General features: G+C 48.9%; 1 protein-coding gene and 1 pseudogene across 5 annotated transcripts in view; both read left to right on the top strand.

The window, feature by feature from the left end:
- LOC102460158 (sulfotransferase 2B1-like) overlaps nucleotides 1–21,986 on the top strand; it is a 189,419-nt gene that overhangs the window by 81,552 nt on the left and 85,881 nt on the right. The window lies entirely within an intron of this gene.
- Nucleotides 1–21,986, top strand: part of LOC149523206 (sulfotransferase 2B1-like) — a 39,044-nt pseudogene that overhangs the window by 13,557 nt on the left and 3,501 nt on the right.

Raw genomic sequence — 21,986 nt, 5'->3', positions numbered from 1 at the left:
TTGTCTCCTGCCATCCCTCTCCAGCCTCTGACAGACAGAGGCCAAGGACACCATTTTATCCCCTGGCTAATAGCCTTTTATGGACCTAACCTCCATGAAATTATCTAGCTTCTCTTTAAACTCTATTATAGTCCTAGCCTTCACAGCCTCCTCTGGCAAGGAGTTCCACAGGTTGACTACACGCTGTGTGAAGAAGAACTTTCTTTTATTAGTTTTAAACCTGCTCCCCATTAATTTCATTTGGTGTCCTCTAGTTCTTCTATTTAGGGAACTAATAAATAACTTTTCTTTATCGGCCCTCTCCACACCACTCATGATTTTATAGACCTCTATCATATCCCCCCTCAGTCTCCTCTTTTCTAAACTGAAAAGTCCCAGTCGCTTTAACCTCTCCTCATATGGGACCCGTTTCAAACCCCTAATCATTTTAGTTGCCCTTTTCTGAACCCTTTCCAGGGCCAAAATATCTTTTTTGAGGTGAGGAGACCACATCTGTACACAGTATTCAAGATGTGGGCGTACCATAGTTTTATACAGGGGCAGTAAGATATTCTGTGTCTTATTTTCTAACCCTTTCCTAATAATTCCTAGCAACCTATTTGCCTTTTTGACCGCCGCTGCACTCTGTGTGGAAGTTTTCAGAGAACTGTCCACGATAACTCCAAGATCCCTTTCCTGATTTGTCGTAGCCAAATTAGCCCCCATCATACTGTACGTATAGTTGGGGTTAATTTTCCCAATGTGCATTACTTTACACTTATCCACATTAAATTTCATTTGCCATTTTGTTGCCCAATCACTCAGTTTGGTGAGATCTTTTTGGAGTCCCTCACAGTCTGCTTCTGTCTTGACTATCCTAAACAGTTTGGTATCATCTGCAAACTTTACTACCTCACTGCTTACCCCTTTCTCCAGATCATTTATGAATAAGTTGAACAGGATTGGTCCCAGGACTGACCCTTGGTGTACACCACTAGTTACCCCTCTCCACTCTGAAAATTTACCATTTATTCCTACCCTTTGTTTCTTGTCTTTTAACCAGTTCTCAATCCAAGAAAGGACCTTCCCTCTTATCCCATGGCCATGTAATTTACACAAGAGCCTTTGGTGAGGGACCTTGTCAAAGGCTTTCTGAAAATCTAAGTATACTATATCTACTGGATCCCCCTTGTCCGCATGTTTGTTAACCCCTTCAAAGAACTCTAATAGATTAGTAAGACATGATTTCCCTTTATAGAAACCATGTTGACTTTTGTCCAACAAATTATGTTCTTCTACATGCTTCACAATTTTATTCTTAAACTATGACCAACATCAGTGCATAAACTATGACCAACATCAGTGTGTTTTCTCTGCGAATGGGATAGTCATGCAAGAGATTCCCACTACTGTACATCAAGATAGATTGGCCACTCTGACAGTCATTGGAGCCTGGGAGGAAAAGTGTTCAGCATCCACCACTTGTAGAATTAAGGAAGATTTTGTTACCACCCTTACACATCAAGCTGGGTCTGATGAAGAACTTTGTCAAGGCCATGGACAAAACACAAGCAGCTTTCAAGTACCTCTGTGGAAAATTTCCAAGGTTAAGTGAAGCTAAGATAAAGGAAGGTATCTTTGTTGGTCCTAAGATTCGTGAACTTCTTTGAGATGATGCATTTGACCATGTGTAAGCGGTGGAATGGTCCCGCTATTGTGGGGAACTTTCCTGGCTTCTATACCACCCCGGTGAAATGGACCAGCGAAAGGATCTGAGTCCCCACTCCCACTTCCTTTACCCCACGGCTCCCCTGATCCTGAGGGCTCCCCCTCCACTCTCCTGAGTAGCAAAGTCCTCGAAACCCCAACAAGGGGAGCCAGGGCTGGGAACAGAGAGGCCAGCTGAAGCTGTGGGGCTAACGAGAACCCAGCTGTCAACTATACAGAGAAGCCCGGGTGGCTTAGAGAGCCCAGCTGAAGCCGTTAGGGCGAGTGAGAGCCCAGCTGACAGCTATAAATAGAGAAGCCCAGTCTGCTTAAGGGAAGGCCAGTGGAGGGCTGACGGTGGAGGAAGCAGGAGCTCCTAGGAGGGAGACAAGCTGGGAATAGCCAGCAAAGGCTGGAAGAGGGCCAGCCAAGACTCCCCCTTGCTAGGGGCTGGAGACACAACCCTGGTTTGCAGGGGGATCATGATGCCGACCAGGTAAGCAGGGCAGTTGAGACAATCCGATGCCAATGATGAGCAACCCAAACAGACTGTAACTTGCCCTGAGTGTGGCTAGATGAGGACAGTCAGGGGGCACTGAGGCACGGGGGGGACTTGCCCCTGTGACAAGTCCCCTTACACATGCACTGCATGGCAAGGAAAAGACAGCATGGTAAGCCTTCCAGTTAGTGGTAATAAATTTTCTCAGAAACAACAAGGCAGACAACTACAGGTTGTTGGTGGAAAACCTCCTCAAGGCATACAAAAGCATTGGTTGCAACATGTCACTGAAGATACATTTTTTTGCACTCTCATCTAGATTTTTTTTTTCCCACTGAACTGCGGAGCAGTGAGCGACGTGAATGGTGAGTGATTTCACTAGGACATTGCAAAAATGGAGAAATGCTATCAGGGCAAATGGAGCCCATCAATGCTTGCAGACTATTGCTGGACAGTGACAAGAGATGCTCCATTAAATGAATACAAGAGACAAGCCAAGAAGCGCCAAGTAGACACTGAATAGGACTAAACTATGTACATAATACTTTTTTGCCTTTTGTTTCATAATAATTTTTATTTATATAACCCTTTTGCTGATTTTTAAAGTGTTACATAAACAGGACAGGTGAAATATCATGTAAAGCAACCATAAACACATGAAAAGACCTAGGTTTACAATTTATGATTAAAACTCTACTTATCTACACAATATACATAGACGTAAAATGTAAAAACTTAAATATCTTGGAAACAGTAGCCAATCAGTTGTTTTAATTGTCATATTTGAATTCAGCACATCAAAATACATAATAAATAGCACATTTTATCTCTGAAGTAGACGACTTCTAAAAAATTGTAGACCAGTGTAATCCAAGTGGATCAATACTGTATCTGCATCCGCAGTTTGTCCTAAGTTCACAGTAAATAAGTTCTATACTGTTAATATGCCCACGATGATGAACTTGTGTCTGTGTAAAGTCTTCGAAATTAAAGGGTGTGACATCGACGTAGTGTTAATAGACACAGATTATGAGGATATCACTGCGAGATATGCTGTTATAGATACAGTGACCCTGATTTCATTGGGCCCAAATTTGGAAGTGATAAAAACAATGATGATCCACTCCGATTTGAAAGGTATTATCGATAACATACGTAATACCAGTGTGAGGGTACACATAGTTGTCCAACATTCCGTAAATGAAATCATTAGCATTGGAAAATGTATGCAGCTTAAACCCAGCTGGTGGAATGTTCTGTTTGGGAACATTTTTGGAGACCTTTCTAAAATCAACCTTTTGACATTGTCAACTAACCCTATTGAACTCTTGTATATTGTTGTGGCATGTTTGTTTTTTTTATGTGTTGGTACTTACTATATATATATATATATATATATATATTGTCCCCATCATAAATCTAGACCGATCTTCGCCTTCAATTCTGTTTAAGAGTTGATGAACATCTACATCTCTTACTCTGACGTGCATCAAGGAGGGAAAATGTTAGCAGAATTGTATACATGCTTGTACAATCTTATGTAATCTTTGGTTGTACTATAATCATTTGTATAGTAATGAGCACACCATATGGCTGTGTCTAGACTGGCAAGTTTTTGCGGAAAAGCGGCCGCTTTTGCGCAAAAACTTGACAGCTGACTACACTAGCCGCTTGATTTTGCGCAAAAGCATTGACTTTCTAATGTAAGAAATCAGTGCTTCTTGCGCAAAAACTTTGATGCTCCCGTTCAGGCAAAAGTCCTTTTGTGCAAAAGGGCCAGTGTAGACCGCTCGGATTTGTTTTGTGCAAAAGTGCGTCTAGATTGGCCAGGGATGCTTTTGCACAAAAGTGCTTTTCCGTTAAAAGTATTTGCGGAAAATCATGCCAGTCTAGCCATAGTCTATGTGTATTAGCCTTGTGCGTATTACATCATTAATTTAATATCAAATTGCATTGCTGGTGTACCAACGGAATGTTTGACGTTTGAATTTAAAACTGTAAATGAATATTCATTTATCAGTCGTTGGTTACATGAATATTCATAGGGTCGAATGTTCTCTCATAAATAAAATGTTATGTTAAGGGACCAATCACTTTAAAATCATGTAAAATAACATCTTCTCTAGACCAATGACTTCAAACAGAACCCTCATGCATATATGTGAGTCTACCCTATAAAATTCTGTGCCACGCCAAAATAACTGTCGCGTCGGGGTGTCGGGCATAGCTTAGGGTAGGCTAGCTTAGCTCGAGAGAGGGTGAGAGAGAGGAATGCGCACGAATCATAGAATCATAGAATAATAGGACTGGAAGGGACCTCGAGAGGTCATCGAGTCCAGCCCCCCGCCCTCAAGGCAGGATCAAGCTCCGTCTACACCATCCCTGACAGATGTCTATCTAACCTGTTCTTAAATATCTCCAGAGAGGGAGATTCCACCACCTCCCTTGGCAATTTATTCCAATATTTGACCACCCTGACAGTTAGGAATTTTTTCCTAATGTCCAATCTAAACCTCCCCTGCTGCACTTTAAGCCCATTACTCCTTGTCCTGTCCTCAGAAACCAAGAGGAACAAATTTTCTCCTTCCTCCTTGTGACACCCTTTTAGATATTTGAAAACCGCTATCATGTCCCCCCTTAATCTTCTTTTTTCCAAACTAATCAAGCCCAGTTCATGAAGCCTGGCTTCATAGGTCATGTTCTCTAAACCTTTAATCATTCTTGTCGCTCTTCTCTGTACCCTTTCCAATTTCTCCACATCTTTCTTGAAATGTGGCGCCCAGAACTGGACACAGTACTCCAGCTGAGGCCTAACTAGTGCAGAGTAGAGCGGCAGAATGACTTCACGAGTTTTGCTTACAACACACCTGTTGATACAACCTAGAATCATATTTGCTTTTTTTGCAACAGCATCACACTGTTGGCTCATATTCAACTTGTGGTCCACTATGACCCCTAGATCCCTTTCCGCCATGCTCCTTCCTAGACAGTCGCTTCCCATCTTGTATGTATGGAACTGATTGTTCCTTCCTAAGTGGAGCACTTTGCATTTCTCTTTATTAAACCTCATCCTGTTTACCTCTGACCATTTCTCTAACTTGCTAAGGTCATTTTGAATTATGTCCCTATCCTCCAAAGAAGTTGCAACCCCACCCAGTTTGGTATCATCTGCAAACTTAATAAGCGTACTCTCTATCCCAATATCTACATCATTGATGAAGATATTGAACAGTACGGGTCCCAAAACAGACCCTTGAGGAACTCCACTTGTTATCCCTTTCCAGCAGGATTTAGAACCATTAACAACAACTCTCTGACTACGGTTATCCAGCCAATTATGCACCCACCTTATCGTGGCCCTATCTAAGTTATATTTGCCTAGTTTATCAATAAGAATATCATGCGAGACCGTATCAAATGCCTTACTAAAGTCTAGGTATATGACATCCACCGCTTCTCCCTTATCCACAAGGCTCGTTATCCTATCAAAGAAAGTTATCAGATTAGTTTGGCATGACTTGTTCTTCACAAACCCATGCTGGCTATTCCCTATCACTTTATTACCTTCCAAGTGTTTGCATATGATTTCCTTAATTACCTGCTCCATTATCTTCCCTGGGACAGACGTTAAACTGACCGGTCTGTAGTTTCCTGGGTTGTTCTTATTCCCCTTTTTATAGATGGGCACAATATTTGCCCTTTTCCAGTCTTCTGGAATCTCCCCTGTCTGCCATGATTTTTCAAAGATCATAGCTAAAGGCTCAGATACCTCCTCTATCAGCTCCTTGAGTATCCTGGGATGCATTTCATCAGGACCTGGTGACTTGCTGACATCTAACTTTCCTACGTGATTTTTAACTTGTTCTTTGTGTATCCTATCTTCTAAACTTACCCTCTCTCTGCTTGTATTCACTACGTTAGGCACACCTCCAGACTTCTCGGTGAAGACCGAAACAAAGAAGTCATTGAGCATCTCCGCCATTTCCAAGTTCCCTGTTACTGCTTCTCCCTCCTCACTAAGCAGTGGGCCTACCCTGTCCTTGGTCTTCCTCTTGCTTTTAATGTATTTATAAAAGGTCTTCTTGTTTCCCTTTATGCCTGTAGCTAGTTTGATCTCATTTTGTGCCTTTGCCTTTCTAATCTTGCCCCTGCATTCCCGTGTTGCTTGCATATATTCCTCCTTTGTTAGTTGTCCTAGTTTCCATTTTTTATATGACTCCTTTTTTATTTTGAGATCGTGCAAGATCTCCTTGTTAAGCCAAGCTGGTCTTTTGCCATATTTTCTATCTTTCCTACACAGCGGAATTGTTTGCTTTTGGGCCCTTAACAACGTCCCTTTGAAATACTTCCAACTCTCCTCAGTTGTTTTTCCCTTCAGTCTTGCTTCCCATGGGACCTTACCTACAAGTTCTCTGAGCTTATCAAAATCTGCCTTCCTGAAATCCATTACCTCAATTGTGCTGGTCTCCCTTCTACCTTTCCTTAAGATCATGAACTCTATTATTTCGTGATCACTGTCCCCTATACTGTCTTCCACTTTCAAGTTCTCAACTAGTTCCTCCCTATTTGTTAAAACCAAATCCAGAACAGCTTCTCCTCTGGTAGCTTTTTCAACCTTCTGAAACAGAAAGTTGTCTCCAATGCAGTCCAGAAACTTATTGGATAGCCTGTGCCTCGCTGTGTTAGTTTCCCAACATATGTCTGGATAGTTGAAGTCCCCCATCACCACCAAATCTTGGGCTTTGGATAGTTTTGTTAATTGTTTAAAAAAGGCCTCATCCACCTCTTCCACCTGGCTAGGTGGCCTGTAATAGACTCCTAGCATGATATCACCCTCGTTTTTTACCCCTTTTAGCTTAACCCAGAGACTCTCTACACAGCTATCTCCTACATTCATCTCCACTTCAGTCCAAGTGTGTACATTTTTAATATACAAGGCAACCCCTCCTCCCTTTTTTCCCTGTCTGTCCTTCCTGAGCAAGCCGTACCCTTCCATACCAACATTCCAATCATGCGTCCCATCCCACCAGGTTTCTGTAATACCAATGATATCATAGTTGTATTTATTGGTTAGCAATTCCAGTTCTTCCTGCTTATTACCCATACTTCTCGCATTTGTATATAGGCATCTAAGATACTGATTTGATCTTGCCTCCCTGTTGTGCCCTGACCCTCCTTTCTCTTTCCCATTATAGGCCGTAGTCCCCCCCATTTCCAACCCATCTCCCAGTCCCGCACATGCAGCACTTACCTGTGGGCTTTGTTCACCTGCCCCCAACAAACCTAGTTTAAAGCCCTCCTCACAAGGTTAGCCAGTCTGTGTCCAAACAAGGCCTTCCCGCTCCTGGAAAGGTGAACTCCATCTCCGCCAAGCAGTCCTTCCTGGAAGAGCACCCCGTGATCAAGGAAGCCGAATCCCTCCTGGCGACACCATCGTCGCAGCCAGGCATTCACCTCCAGGATGCACCTCTCTCTGCCCGGCCCCTACCTTTGACAGGAAGGATAGAAGAGAATACCACCTGCGCTCCAAACTCCTTCACCCGTACTCCCAAAGCCCTGTAGTCACACTTGATCCGCTCAGTGTCACACCTGGCAGTATCATTTGTGCCCACGTGGATGAGTAGCATGGGGTAGTAGTCAGAGGGCCGGATAATCCTCGACAATGCCTCCGTAACATCTCGGATACGGGCCCCTGGCAGACAGCATACCTCTCGAGATGAGCTGTCAGGGCGACAAATGGGTGCCTCCATTCCCCTCAGAAGAGAGTCTCCAACCACCACTACCCTACGTTTCCTCCTCGCAGTGGTGGCAGGAGACTGCTCAACCTTGGTGGTGCAAGGCCTGGTCTCCTCCACTGTGGGGGGTGACTCCTTGTCTCCTGCTGAAAGTAAAGTGTAACGGTTATGTAACAACACAGTGGGAGGGTTAGGAGCAGGGGTGGAACACTGCCTGCTGCCGGAAGTAACCAGCTGCCAGTTCTCACCCTGCACCACCGCCTCCTCCATAAGTGGCTGGTCAACAGTCCCACATCCTAGGACAGTGACCTCCGTGGACTCCACAGGAATACTGTCCAGGAATTCCTCATGGCTTCGAATGCTCCTCAGCCTGGCCACCTCCTCCTGTAGCTCTCCCACCTGCTGCCTGAGAGATTCCACCAGCAGGCACCTTTCACAACGGTTGTCTCCCCCAGCCTGGAGATCACTCAGTGGGAATTGCAAGCCACAAATACAGCAAGACTACACCAGGACCTGGGTAGAGGCATCCATGCTCAGGTTCTCTGTCTGGATACAGGCACAGGTGGAGGAGACAGGAGAAGTACTGGCACAAGCGCTTCGGGTCTTCATCACCATCAGTCACTCCCTCTGCACAACTCCCTCTTCAACTCCCCTGTCTGCAGTCCCCTGTCCGCTTCGCTCCCCTGGTCGCACTGCTCTGGCTTTTTAAAGCCTGCTTGCCTAGGTCAGGCCTGCCCCCTTCTGAGTCACACAGGGGAAGGCTGAGCCTGAGGCTAATCAGAGGCAATCAAGGGAACAATGGCAGGCTCTCAGTCCCAACTGCCACAGAAGCTGAAACTGAAACTGCTAGCACTCACCTGGAATCAGACTCAATTCACACTTCAAACTGTAAAATTCAAACAGTCAGGCACACACACACACTCACACCACAGCTTGTACTCTCACCGGGTAGCCTCTTCGGCGGTGGGGTCGCTTTGCTCTCCCTCTTCAACTCCCCTGTCTGCAGTCCCCTGTCCGCTTCGCACTCACGAAGAGTGATTGAGTCCTAGGTTAGGTTAAGTAAGGTAAGCTAAGTGGAAGGCTTATGCTTATTAATATAGGTATAGGTTTAGAGTTAGATAGTTTAATCGACGTCATCATGTCTGTCCATCAGGCTGTGTCGGTCACAGCACGTCGGCCGTCATAGTGTCTGTTCGGCGGGTGCATCGTGTCTTTAGATAGGTTTTACTTTAGCATAGGATAAGATAGATAGTTAGAGTCTAGGCCGACTATTGTCAGTTCCAGCTGCCTTGAAGTGCAGGAAGAAGGACGGTGACCCGACAGAAGGTGGACTCATCAAACCCGATTCCGGATCTTCGTGGGACTCCTGGCAGTTCTTCTCCAAGGGCCCGGAAGTACCCAAGGATTGAGGTTGCCAGTGTCAGCGTCGTCGCCCAGCGAGGGACTCCTGGTAGTTCTTCTCCCGAGGCTCAGAAGAGCCAAAGGATCGAGGTCGCCAGCATCACATCAATCATCTCAGTGCCGTAGACTCTGGTAGATTACTTTTATGTTGTGACTAATGCTTGTTTACTTGTTTGAAATAATATAGTCTAGTGGTTATGAAATTTATTTAAAGTGTTAAGTTTTTATTTCATGCGCCACAAACCAAGGGTAAAAGTAAACCGGTGATTAGATACGGATTTGGAGTCACACTTTGTAATCTTTGAATTTTAATTAGGCTGATTGGCATTAGTTAAAATATACGTTGCTCTAGTTTCGAGTCAACAGTGGGGAGAAGCAGCAGGACGCGGTCTCCAGGTTCGAACTGGCGGGTGTTGGCCGTGCGGTTATAGTAGCGGGTCTGGGCCTTTAGGAGGTTCAATTTCGCATAACCTCCTAGCCACCGGGGCTTCTCCCGGAGCTGCAAGACATACTGGATGGTGCTCTGGCACCGCATCGTTTGTGCTTCCCAATCCTCCCTCAGGATGTCCAATATCCCCCGGGGTTGCCGCCCGTATAATAGTTCGAAAGGGGAATATTCTGTGGAGGCTTGAGGCACCTCCTGGATAGCAAATAATAGGGCTGGCAGCATGCGGTCCCATTCCCGGGGGTCGTCCTGTACCACTCGTTTTAGCATATCTTTTAAGGTGTGGTTAAACCTTTCGACCAACCCGTCAGCCTGGGGATGGTACGCTGAAGTTCTCAGTCTTTATTCTGAGATGGGTGCACAGCTCCTTCATCAGTCAGGAAGTGACGCTGGTACCCTGATCTGTCAGGATCGCCTTTGGGAATCCTACCTGGGCAAACAGCTCTAATAGTTCGGCTGTGAGGGTCGGGACCCTCGTGTTCCGTAAGGGCACGGCCTCAGGGTACCGGGTGGCATAATCTATTATCACCATTATAAACTAGTGTCCTTTCTGCAAGGGCTCAAGGGGCCCCGCCAGGTCCAAGGCGATCCTTTCAAAGGGTACGCCGACCACTGGTAAGGGTACTAGGGGTGCTCAGGGGACAACTACCAACAATACCCTTTGACATTCAGGGCAAGAAGCACAAAAATCGTGCACCACCCGGTAGACCCCTGGCCAGTAGAATTGTTGTATAACCCGGGCCAGCGTCTTTTCCTGCCCCAGGTGGCCCGCCCAAGGGTTGGTGTGGGCTAAGTCCAACACCTCCTTCCTGTGGCTCTGGGGAATCACTCACTGGCATTTATCGCCCTCGCCCTCCAGAGCGCTCACCACCCAATACAGGCGCCCGTCTCATACCTGGAAACAGGGTCCTTGTTCTTTCCGGCCGGAGGCGTCTTCTCTCGGTCTGCGGGCCTCTGCCTGCTCCCAGGCATACTTCAGGGTCGGGTCGCCCCGTTGTTCCTCCAGGAAGTCCCTAGGATCTCCATGTCTAGCTGGTGTTTCCGGTTCCATCCTGGGATTTCCCGGGGGCCGGCATCCCCCATGGCTCCAACCTGTGCTTCAAGGTGTATGTATCCCTCAACCTCCCTGGGTTTGTTGTTGTCAACGGCCTGTCTCACCGGGGGGGGGTCTTTACCTGGAACAGCTGGTGAAACCCTGGCCAGTCTCTGTCCGGCACCATGGGGCAAGGTAACACAGGGGCCTTCCCCACACACCACATCCTATTTTGCTGGCCGTCAGAGATGTGGGCCCATACTGGAGGGTAGGCCCTGACATCCCCGTGGACACACTTTGTCCACACTACCTCTCCTGTGGTCGGCGTGTTCAGGAGGAGTCCTCTTTTACCAGCATGAGGGCCAACCCCGAATCCACTAGTGCTTTCACGGCCCTCCCTTCCAGCCACAGGGTTACGATCGGTTGTGATCCCCTCAGGGCCAGTGCTGGCAAGGTCTGGCTTAGGGTGCAGTCCATCATGGGACAGTCTCTCTTCAAGTGGCCTTCTTGGCCGCACTGAAAGCACGTATTACATGGTGTCCCTCTCCTACTTTCTCCTGTCTTTTCCTCTGCCCCCTCTTCGGCCTCACCGGGGCCCTCCCCCGGTCAGCCGGGCCATACGGGAGCCAGACGGTTTCCGACTGGACCTACTATTTTTACCTGAGGCCTGGGCCCACGCTGGAGTGGAGGCTCATTCCAGGGCACACCTGGCAACATCTCCCGGTAGCCACTTCCTTCGGCCGTGAGGAGGGCTTCGGTAAGGGTGATGGCCTCCGCCAATGTAGTGGGTTGATGTCTCCACACCCAGCTTTGCGCCTCTCAGGGAAGCGCATGGGTGAACTGCTCCACTACTGTGGCCTCCACTACCTGGGCCCCAGTCTGCTTCTCCAGCTCCAACCACCTCCAGGCCCATTCCTGCAGCCGTTGGGTGAAGGCTCGAGGTCACTCTCTGGTCTTAAACCATTCTTGCTGGAAGCGGTGGCGGTAGGTCTCGGCGGTGATGCCTAGCTGGTCGAGGATCACCTCTTTGACCTTAAAATAACGTAGTGCATCTTTGGCTGCCAAGCCCCGATAAGCCATTTGGGTTGTCCTGGTCAAATAGGGGGCAAGTAGTGTGGCCCAGTGATCTTCGGGCCATCGTGCAGCCGTGGCTACCCTCTCAAAGGTCGTGAGGTACGCTTCTGGGTCGTCCTCTGGACCCATCTTAGTCGCAAGGGGCGGGAACCTAGGCTTTTCACCTCCTCGTCTCCCTCTGTAAACCCTGTGGCCCCACCGCCCCTGGGGACCGCTGCCTGGAGCCATTTCTAGTGCTGTGCTGCCAGCTCCTGGATCAGCTGCCGCTGCTGGTCCTGGAACTGGGTGGCAAGCTGTTGTAACATCTGTGCTTGCTGCTGCTGCTGTTGCCTCTGGGTCTCGCCTACGCAGTCTAATAGCTGTTTTGGATCCATTGTCCCTGCGAGGGATGAGATGCGTTAACCTCCGTACCCACAGTCTGTAGGGCCACCCCCCTCACACTATTCCAGGGTCTTTGCCCACATTCTCCACCACTCTGGGCCGCCGATCGTTGGATCGAGTCCGGGTCAGCGTCTTTGGGTGCGATCACCCCGCTCTGCCGAGTCCGGGGGATCTGCAAACCCTACGGTCGTCTGCCCCTTAGGCAGGGGCTTTTTAGGATTGGTTGTGCAAGATAGCTCCTCCTCGGTGGGGGCCGGAGTTGCACTGGCTCCCGAAGCGGCGGGAGGGGAGGAGGACCCAGGCCCACCCTCTCCACTGGGTCCCAGCCCAGGGCCCTAAGTGCAGGGGTTTGCTAGTCCCCTGCACAACAGACGTGAGATGCACTCCCGAAACACACCTGCCCCCGGGTGCCAGAAGGGCCCTCCCCCAGGCTGCTTACTTCCCACAGCGCATCCTGGCCTTCCTTCTGGAAGGCCCCCAGGGCTTACCGCGGTTCTGTTGTCCGGCGTGGTGGACATCTTCGCCGGGCGCCTGGTCCCGGGGTCGGTGGCGACCGATGTTGGCAGGGATCCTTAGTCTGCGTCTGGCTGCTGGCCTCCCTTAGAGGTGGCGCCGACCCGCACACGGCCTAGGGCTTCCCTGAGGCAAGCCTCAGGGGCTGCCTCCCTCCCCGCTGCTGGCGGGCCCTTTTTAAAAGGCCCGCCGGAGTTGACGTGCCCTAAAGGTACCGCCCCTCCCAGGCTCTGGCACGCTCCCCCGCCCCGCCCATCAATCTCAGCATCTGCCTCCTGCGAACGTGTGTAAGGGGTGGGGCCAGCCGAGGCTTGGCCCCGCAGTCGTGAGGGAAGTCCCTGCTGCCACCGCCTGCTCCCCCCAGGGCCGTGAGGTCCGGTTGCCTCCGCAAGGGCCGCCGCTTTCCCCGGACCTTCCCTGTGCTCCCCCGTACGGGTTGCTTCTGACCTATCACAGCAGGGAAGGTGGGAGGCTGTGAAAGTTTTGCCTTGGCTCACCTGATGCATCATTAATTCAGTGAGCTCTCTAACACAATGGCGTAGCCAGAGCTCTGGTTTGTCTTTCCGGTTTGGGCTGGTTCTAGTAAGTTCAGTGTCATGCAATAAAATGGACACTGGCAACTAGTGAAGCTCACTGTGTTTCCAATGATTTCTTCCTCAACCATGGAATGCCACACAGTATAACCAAGGGTGTGTCTAGACTACAGAGTTTTGTCGACAAAAGTGGACTTTTGTCGACAAAACTATACCTGCGTCTACACTACCGCTGAGTTCTGTCGACATAACATCAACAGAACTCAGCAGTTTTGTCGACGCTGGTAAACCTCATTTTACGAGGCATAACACCTTCTGTCAACAGAGTTCTGTCGACAGAAGGTGTTATTGCATGTAAACTGTCCTTGCGTCTACACTGCCATGTCGACAAAGCAACTTGCTTTGTCGACAGAACTGAATGTAGTGTAGACGCTCTTTGTTGACAGAAGCTTTGTCGACAGTATCTGTCGACAAAACTTCTGTCGACAAAACCCTGTAGTCTAGACGTACCCCAAGTGTCGACAAGGATGTGAAACCTGTGCTGCCTCCAGCAACAGAAGTAGCGGAAGTCAGTGTAAGAAAACAAAGCAGAGAAACTGCTTTTGTAGTTGGCCAGCCATTCACAGTCTTTGAATCATAGAATACTAGTACTGGAAGGGACCTTGAGAGGTCATCGAGTCCAGTACCCTGTCCCGATTGCAGGACCAAATACTGTCTAGACCATCCCTGAGGGTATGTCTACATTACCTCCCTGGGCAATTTATTCCAGTGTTTAACTACCCCAACAGTTAGGAACTCTTTCCTAATGGCCAACCTAAACCACCCTTGCTGCAGTTTAAGCCCATTGCTTCTTGTTCTATCCTCAGATGCCAAGAGGAACAAGTTTTCTCCCTCCTCCTTATGACACCCTTTTAGATACCTGAAAACGGCTATCATGTCCCCCCTCAGTCTTCTCTTTTCTAAACTAAACAAACCCAGTTCTTTCAGCCTTGCTTCATAGGTCATGTTCTCTAGACCTTTAAGCATTCTTGTTGCTCTTCTCTGGACCCTCTCCAATTTCTCCACATCTTTCTTGAAATGTGTCTTGCTCACAACACACCTGTTAATGCATCCCAGAATCATGTTTGCTTTTTTTTCAACAGCATCACACTGCTGACTCATATTCAGCTTGTGGTCCACTATAACCCCTTTCTGCCATACTCCTTCCTAGACAGTCACTTCCCATTCTGTATGTGTGACACTGATTGTTCCTTCCTAAGTGGAGCACTTTACATTTGTCTTTATTAAACTTCATCCTGTTTACCTCAGACCATTTGTCCAATTTGTCCAGATCATTTTGAATTATGTCCCTATCCTCCAGAGCAGGCGCAGCCCCTCCCAGTTTGGTATCATCTGCAAACTTAATAAGCGTACTTTCTATGCCAATATCTGAATCATTTGTTTAATCCTAAACTGACAGTGTCCAGACTGCAAATGAATTGTAGCTCTGCAGCTTCTCTTTGAAGTCTGTTTTGGAACTTGCTGGGGGCAGGCTGCAGAGCATGGGCCGGGCATGGCATGGGGAGCAATGTCCTTCTGTGTGTTGCCACATAACTCAGTCTGTCCCGTCTCTCCCATGCTCAGGAAGGAGGTAAGCACCTGGACTTTGCCTCTCCTGGAAAACATTGGCCGGGGGTCCTGCCCCATGGCAGACCTTTGTCCCCGTATGGCATCATTTAACATCTCCTTAAATTCAGAGTGCCGCAAGCTTTTACAAATTTGCTACAAATTCTACAGCTGTTTCACTTTCTTTTTGGCCTCTGTTATGGAACCTAGACCTTTCTGCAATTACCAGTGGTTTTGGAGCATAATGTGACCCCAGGATTTCTCCAACGTCACACTAAGATTTGGTCTCTGGCTTAACAGGGAGCAGTGTAGCAGAAAGTAGGTTTTAGCCACTACAACACTTAAAAGTATTGACACCTTCTTCTCTTCCTTAGGGTACGTCTAGACTACAGGCTTTTGTTGACAGAAGTTTTGTCGACAGATACTGTCGACAAAACTTCTGTCGACAAAGAGCGTCTAGACTACATTCAGTTCTGTCGACAAAGCAAGCTGCTTTGTCGACAAAACCCTGTAGTCTAGACACAACCCTAGATGCAATAACACCTTCTGTCGACAGAACTCTGTCGAAAAAAGGCGTTATGCCTCGTAAAATGAGGTTTACCAGCATCGACAAAACTGCTGAGTTCTGTCAACGTTATGTCGACAGAACTCAGCGGTAGTGTAGACGCAGGTATAGTTTTGTCGACAAAACTCTGTAGTCTAGACACACCCTTAATATCATTCTCAATAACAAAAAGCTCAAAACGCTCACTATGTACGTGCCATTGCTCACAGTCTCCTCAAAAGGTCCCAGCGGCCCTGTAAGTGTAGCCATGGCTGCTGCAATTCCCTTCTTTCTTTCTTTCTTTCTCTCTCTCTCTCTCTCTCTCTCTCTCTCTCTCTCTCTCCCTCCCTCCCAGTCTCTCGGCTCCACTGATCTTCGCTTCAGTTTGCACTGTCAGTACAAGCAGTCAGTTCTTACCCCCACCTTCCAGAACAGCTAAAAGCTTTATTTCCTTACACTGACTTCTACTGCTTCTGTTGCTGGAGGCAGCACAGGTTTCCCATTCTTGTCACCACTTGGTTATTCCGTGTGGCGTTCCACGGTTGAGGAAGAAATCATTGGAAACACAGTGAGCTTCACTAGTTGCCAGTGTCCATTTTATTGCATGACACAGAACTTACTAGAACCAGCCCAAACCGGCTGGGCTGACCCCTAGTGACCTAACTTAATTATTATAAAAACAAGATCTATATCTACAACCCAATACACAACACATGTAGAAACCTTTCTTCCTGATTACACCCTGCATGCTTGAGAAATATATTTATACTTCTCCCTAGTCACCTACCCAAGTTCCCACTTCTTATAAGCTTCCTTTTTGTGTTGAAGCTCACCAAGGATTTCCCTGCTAAGCCAATCAGGTCACCTGCGATATTTGCTTTTCTTACTGCTCATCGGGATGGTTTGTTTCTGGGCCTTCAATAAGGCTTCTTTAAAATACTGCCAGTTCTCCTGGCCTCCTTTCCCCTTCATGTTAGCATCCCAGGGGATCCTGCCCATCAGTTCTCTGAGGGAGTCAAAGTCCGCTCTTCTGAAGTGCAGGGTGTGTATTTTGCTGCTCTCCTTTCTTCCTTTGGTCAGGATCTTGAAATCTACCATCCCATGATCACTGCTTCCTAGCTGGTCACCCACTTCTACTTCCCCTACTAGTTCCTCCATGTTTGTGAGCAGGAGGTCAAGCTGCGCACGGTCCCTAGTCGGTTCCTTCAGCTCTTGTACCAGGAAGTTATCCCCAACATTCTGCAAACACTTCCTGGATAGTCTGTGTGCTGCTGTATTGGTCTCCCAACAGATGTCAGGGTGGTTAAAGGCCCCCATGAGAACCAGGGTCTGTGATCTGGAAGCTTCTCTCAGTTGTCTGGAGAAAGACTCGTCTACCTCATCCACCTGATCTGGTCTATAGCAGACACCAACCACAACATCACCCCTGTTGCTCCCGCCTCTAAACTTAACTCATAGACTCTCAACAGGCTTTTCTCCCTCTATATAACTGGAGCTCTGAGCAACCATCCTGCTCTCTTACATACAGTGCAACTTCTCCTCCTTGTCTCCCACCTGTTCTTCCAGAACAGTTTACACCCTAATTTGAGGCTGTCAAGCTGGGGGTGCGTTAGAGGAGCGGGGAAGGAGAAAGGTTCTGTGGCCTGCGATGTGCAGGGGTCAGACTAGGATGGCCCCAGAGGCTGAGCTGGGGCCATTGTTGTGAGCACATGTGTCTCAGGGTAGCTGCACCCGGCTGCATGGCTGCAGGAAGTCTTAGACTGGGAACTGAGCAAGATTCAGAACGAGATCAGCAGAGTCGTCCCCATGGGGGTAGTGTGGACAGGAGGGGCAATAATACATAGCTCTCTAGAGGGGAACATGTGAGCACCTCTGGGGCCAGGCACCTACATCTGGGTTCTTTAGAAAAAAAGATTTAGAGATGCTGCCCCCTGGTGAGGACACAGCGCAGCTGACAGGGACTCTGGTGGGGAGACAGCGCAGCAGGCAGGGATGCTGGTGAGGAGACACAGCGCAGCAGGCAGGGACTCTGGTGGGGAGACACAGCGCAGCAGGCAGAGACTGGAAGTGAAATGTAGATGGCTCTGGCTATGGGGAACTAAGGGCTTTCCACATACCCCTGTCGAAGTACCTCCGTGCTGACTGGCAATAGCCTCCGTGTCCAGTCGGGGAGGACACTGAACTTTTTTGGCATTCGGAGGCAGTGAAAGGATCACAATTCTGAGCTCACTATAGAAATTACTTTTTTCACAGCCAGGCAATTAGCCTCTAGCAACATCTTTCAAACAATCAAAACAAAGTTTCCGTTTGCAGGCCCCTCTAAAGCACCAGCACCGTTCTCACAGCGCAGTGTCCAATACCTCCACGGATGCTGCTAAAGTAGCAGTGACAAGGCTGATTCCCCACTTTGGCACGATGAATACAGAAGTGGGGGCCCGCAAAAGCAACCCCAAAACCTTCTCTTTCCAGGCTTTGGTATAAAACTTCCCCCCAAAATCCTAAAAAACCTAGATTTGGGGGATAAAAATTCACTGCCGCCATCAAGTGCTTTTGAACCCACAAACAGGGTGGACACTGAAACAAACTCCAGAGCACCCCAAGCTCTTTTTCCCAAAGAGCTTGAACAAGAAAAGAGAACAGACAAACTGCAGCCTATGGTTGCTGTCCCCTAGTCAGAGGCACGCAGACCTCACAGACAGATATTCCAGGACACACCACTGAACCAATACCAGGTTAACAAAAAAGAAAGAACTTTTATTATAAAAACAATACTCCTGTTCCAAGCATAATTGGATTGGCTAGATGGTAAGAGCCACCAATTAATAAACTCATGGGGAATTTTCCCATGGGCCAAAACTTAGTTACAAAAGAGAGGAAAACCCATTTCTGAAACACAGACCTTAGCTCCAAATTCCCAAACCAGAAAAGACTAAAACCTGACGGATTTATCTAGACTTTGCCCTACTTACACATTCTGAAGAGTCTTTTTCTTGGAGAGAGACATGTCTTCTGTCTCCCTCAGTATCTAGAGCAAACCGGCCCAGAGACAAAGGAGGGAAAACCCCCAAAATTCCTTTGTCTCAGTTTGAAATCCCTACCTGCATTTCTATTGGCTAACTGCTACCTGGCTAGGTTCAGTTAACCCCTTAGTCCCCGGGCTGCTGCCCATCCCTCATGACCATGACAAGCAGCCACAAAGGAATTAGTGGATGCAGCTGAAGTAGCAGCCACAAAGGAATTAGTCACCGTCTAGCAGGGGTGGACGAATACCGGCCTGCTGACTGGATCCAATCTGCCAGTGTTAGCCCCCGGTGGGCCCCCAAACCACCGTATTTACCTTCACCTCTGCAGGTCTGGGGGATCACAGCTCCCATTGGACGCGGATCGCTGTTCCTGGCCAATGGGAGCTGAGATTGCCCGTATCTTCAGAGGCAGATAAATATAGCAGCAGTGACCCACCAGGGCCTAACCCTGGCGAAGCGCCACTGGTTTATTGCCCACCCCTGCCTTACTGTGACCTTGTTTCTGCTTACGCAGCAGCCAGAATAATTAATTGAAGCACCTGACGTGCTTCTGTGGGCACGTGGCTGTAGAGTGCTGAAAGACAAACCAGAGCTCTGGCTACACCATTGTGCCCGAGAGCTACACTGAATTAATCACGTGCCAGGTGAGCCAAAGCATAACTTTCACAGCCTCCCACCTCCCCCACACTCACTCCACGTCGGCACCAGCTGCCTCCACTTCCCTCGCAGCCCCTCTTCCACCCACTCACTCCTCCCTCACTAGCCAGGGTCAAACTCTCAAGCTCTTGTCACTGGCCAGAGCTCTGAGGCAAGAGCCCCTCCCTCATTCTGCCCCATCACCTGCAGTCCGTCTCATGGCCTTTCTGCCCCATCCCCGTGGCCCCACTCCCTGCTCCCTCCGTTCACCCTCTCCAGGTCACCAACATTCTCATTGTTGAAAACCGAACAACTTTGCCCCGCCTCCTGCCCCGCCTTTTCATGAGGCCCCGCCCCACACTCACTGCTTTCCCTCCATCGCTTGCTCTCCACCCTCCCCCAGCCTGCTCACTCCCACCTCTCCCTGGACTCACCAGATGACCTGACTTTGCCAGGTTCCCCTTTTTGACCGGACATTCTAGTGGAAAAATGGACATCTGGAAACTCTCCCTCTAGCCCTCCAGCAAAGCTCTGTGCCCTGATGCAGCTCCAAAGCCACAGCCAGAAACAACTCCTTCCGCCTAGGGTCATGGTGGTGGGGAACAATTTTCCAGGGCTCGAAATCCACCACTGCTCCCGATAGAATGAGATTATGCACCTCCACAGTTTGTAGACACATTCACCTGCAGGTGCAAAGTGCAGGGCTGGGACTATAGGAGGGTTGAGCAGGAGCCTCCGTGAGAAAGACTGGGGCTGGTTCTGGCACTTCCCTCCACATGTCATTGCTCTTGTGACTATTGGAGGTGGGGCAGGTGGGCAGGTGCTTGGGGAACGCACTGAGGAAATAGGGGAGGAGATGACAGCGAAGGAGCAGACAGAATGATAGAGAAGGGGGTCTAGAGACACTGGTGTCTGGGGACAGGCCTGAAGATCTCACGCCCTGGTGAGGTGGCACCAGCTGGTCAGGCTTTTCTGATGATTGCGGGGCATAAGGAACCCGAGAACAAGTTGTACTCAACTAGAGTGGTTGTGACTGGGAGTAAGAAGAGATTAATCCGGTCGGCTTCCAGCCCAGGAAACGTAGCAGCAAGGACAGTTCCAACCACTAGTGATGATAAAAAAGAAGTTGAAATCAAACCTTCATTCGCTCGTGGTCTGATATCTCCTCTGAGCTGAAACTCTCTAGTCGGTTCTCACAACATGGTCGCCCATGGCTGGAAGTGCCCCACTATTCAACTCCCAGCATTTTATAGGACCGTGTAGCCGATTATTTTAACAGCTGGTTCCTTTATTGTGTGTTTATGATGAATTGGCATGTTAGGTCACCAATAATCACTGTATGCTTAATAGAGTTAAGCTGTAGGGCTATAGAAGTATAAGACTGAACAGGATGAAGGAAAAATTCTGTATTAGGTGTCTCAGTAAGTAAGCTTGAAACACAAGGCCTGTGGGCTGAAGCCTGCAAGATTGTAACTGAGCTATTTTACGCTGTAGAGCTAAGAAACACTGACACAAGTAGGTGAGCAAAGAATAAGCTGAAACCCTCAGTATCAGAGCGATAGCCATGTTAGTCTGAATCTGCATAAACAACAAGAAATCCTGTGGCACCTTAGGGTATGTCTAGACTACAGGCTTTTGTCGACAGAGGCTTTGTCGACAGACACTGTCGACAAAGAGCGTCTAGACTACATCCAGTTCTGTCGACAAAGCAAGCTGCTTTGTCAACATGACAGTGTAGACGCAAAGGACAGCGTAGATGCAATAACGCCTTCTGTCGACCGAACTCTGTCAACAAAAGGCGTTATTCCTCGCAGAATGAGGTTTATAGCCGTCGGCAAAACTGCTGAGTTCTGTTGCTGTTGTGTCTACACAGGTATAGTTTTGTCGACAAAACCCTGTAGTCTAGATACACCCTTAGGGTACGTCTAGACTACATGGCTCCGTCGACGGAGCCATGTAAATTTGTTTTTTTGACAAAGGCAAATGAAGCCGCGATTTAAATGATCGCGGCTTCATTTACATTTACATGGCTGCCGCGCTGAGCCGACAAACAGCTGATCAGCTGTTTGTCGGCTCGCACACTAGTCTGGACGCTCCCCTGCCGACATCTAAGCCCTTTGTCGGTAGCCCCGGTAAACCTCATCCCACGAGGAATAACGGGACTGCCGACAAAGGGCTTTGATGTCGACAGGGGGAGCGTCCAGACTAGCGCGCGAGCCGACAAACAGCTGATCAGCTGTTTGTCGGCTCAGCACGGCAGCCATGTAAATGTGAATGAAGCCGCGATCATTTAAATCGCGGCTTAATTTGCCTTTGCCTATGTGTCTAATCTACATGCCTCTGCCGACAGAGGCATGTAGTCTAGACACAGCCTTATAGACCAGGGTAGGCCAAAGGGCCTCAACAGGCCAAATCTGGTTTGCAAAGCAGGTGGATCCAGCCCGTGGAGGCCTGCTACTGCCCCGCCCCCAAGCCAATTGAGGCCTGGGAGCAGCAGAGCTGCGTTAAGCTTCCTTCGCCCTGCCCTGGCCATGCGAGGAGCCTGCAGCACTTCAAAGTGCCATGTGCTCCTCACAGGGCAGGAGGAGGCTTCCTGTGCTGCCCTGCCCCGAGGCCCTGATTTGCCTGGGAGTGGGGGAGCATGCCAAGCCTCTTCTAGGGCATGGGTGCCCAGTGGGAAGAGGAGGCAAAGGGGCTCCCTCAACCCCAGACCAATCATGATCTGCAGTGGGGTAGCCTCTCTCCTTCCCGTTTCGGCTCCGCCCCTTCCCGTTTAGGCCCCACCCCTTCTTGGGTGGCCAGGGGCTACGTCGAAAATTTTTGAAGTGGCCCCCGGGCAAAAATTTTTGCTGACCCCTGTTGGAGACTAAGGGTATGT

The sequence above is a fragment of the Pelodiscus sinensis genome, chromosome 18 (genome assembly GCF_052426305.1).
Source record: "Pelodiscus sinensis isolate ZL-2025 chromosome 18, ASM5242630v1, whole genome shotgun sequence".
In the NCBI taxonomy this organism is placed as follows: Eukaryota; Metazoa; Chordata; order Testudines; family Trionychidae; genus Pelodiscus; species Pelodiscus sinensis.
This window is presented reverse-complemented; position numbering and strand designations above follow the sequence as displayed.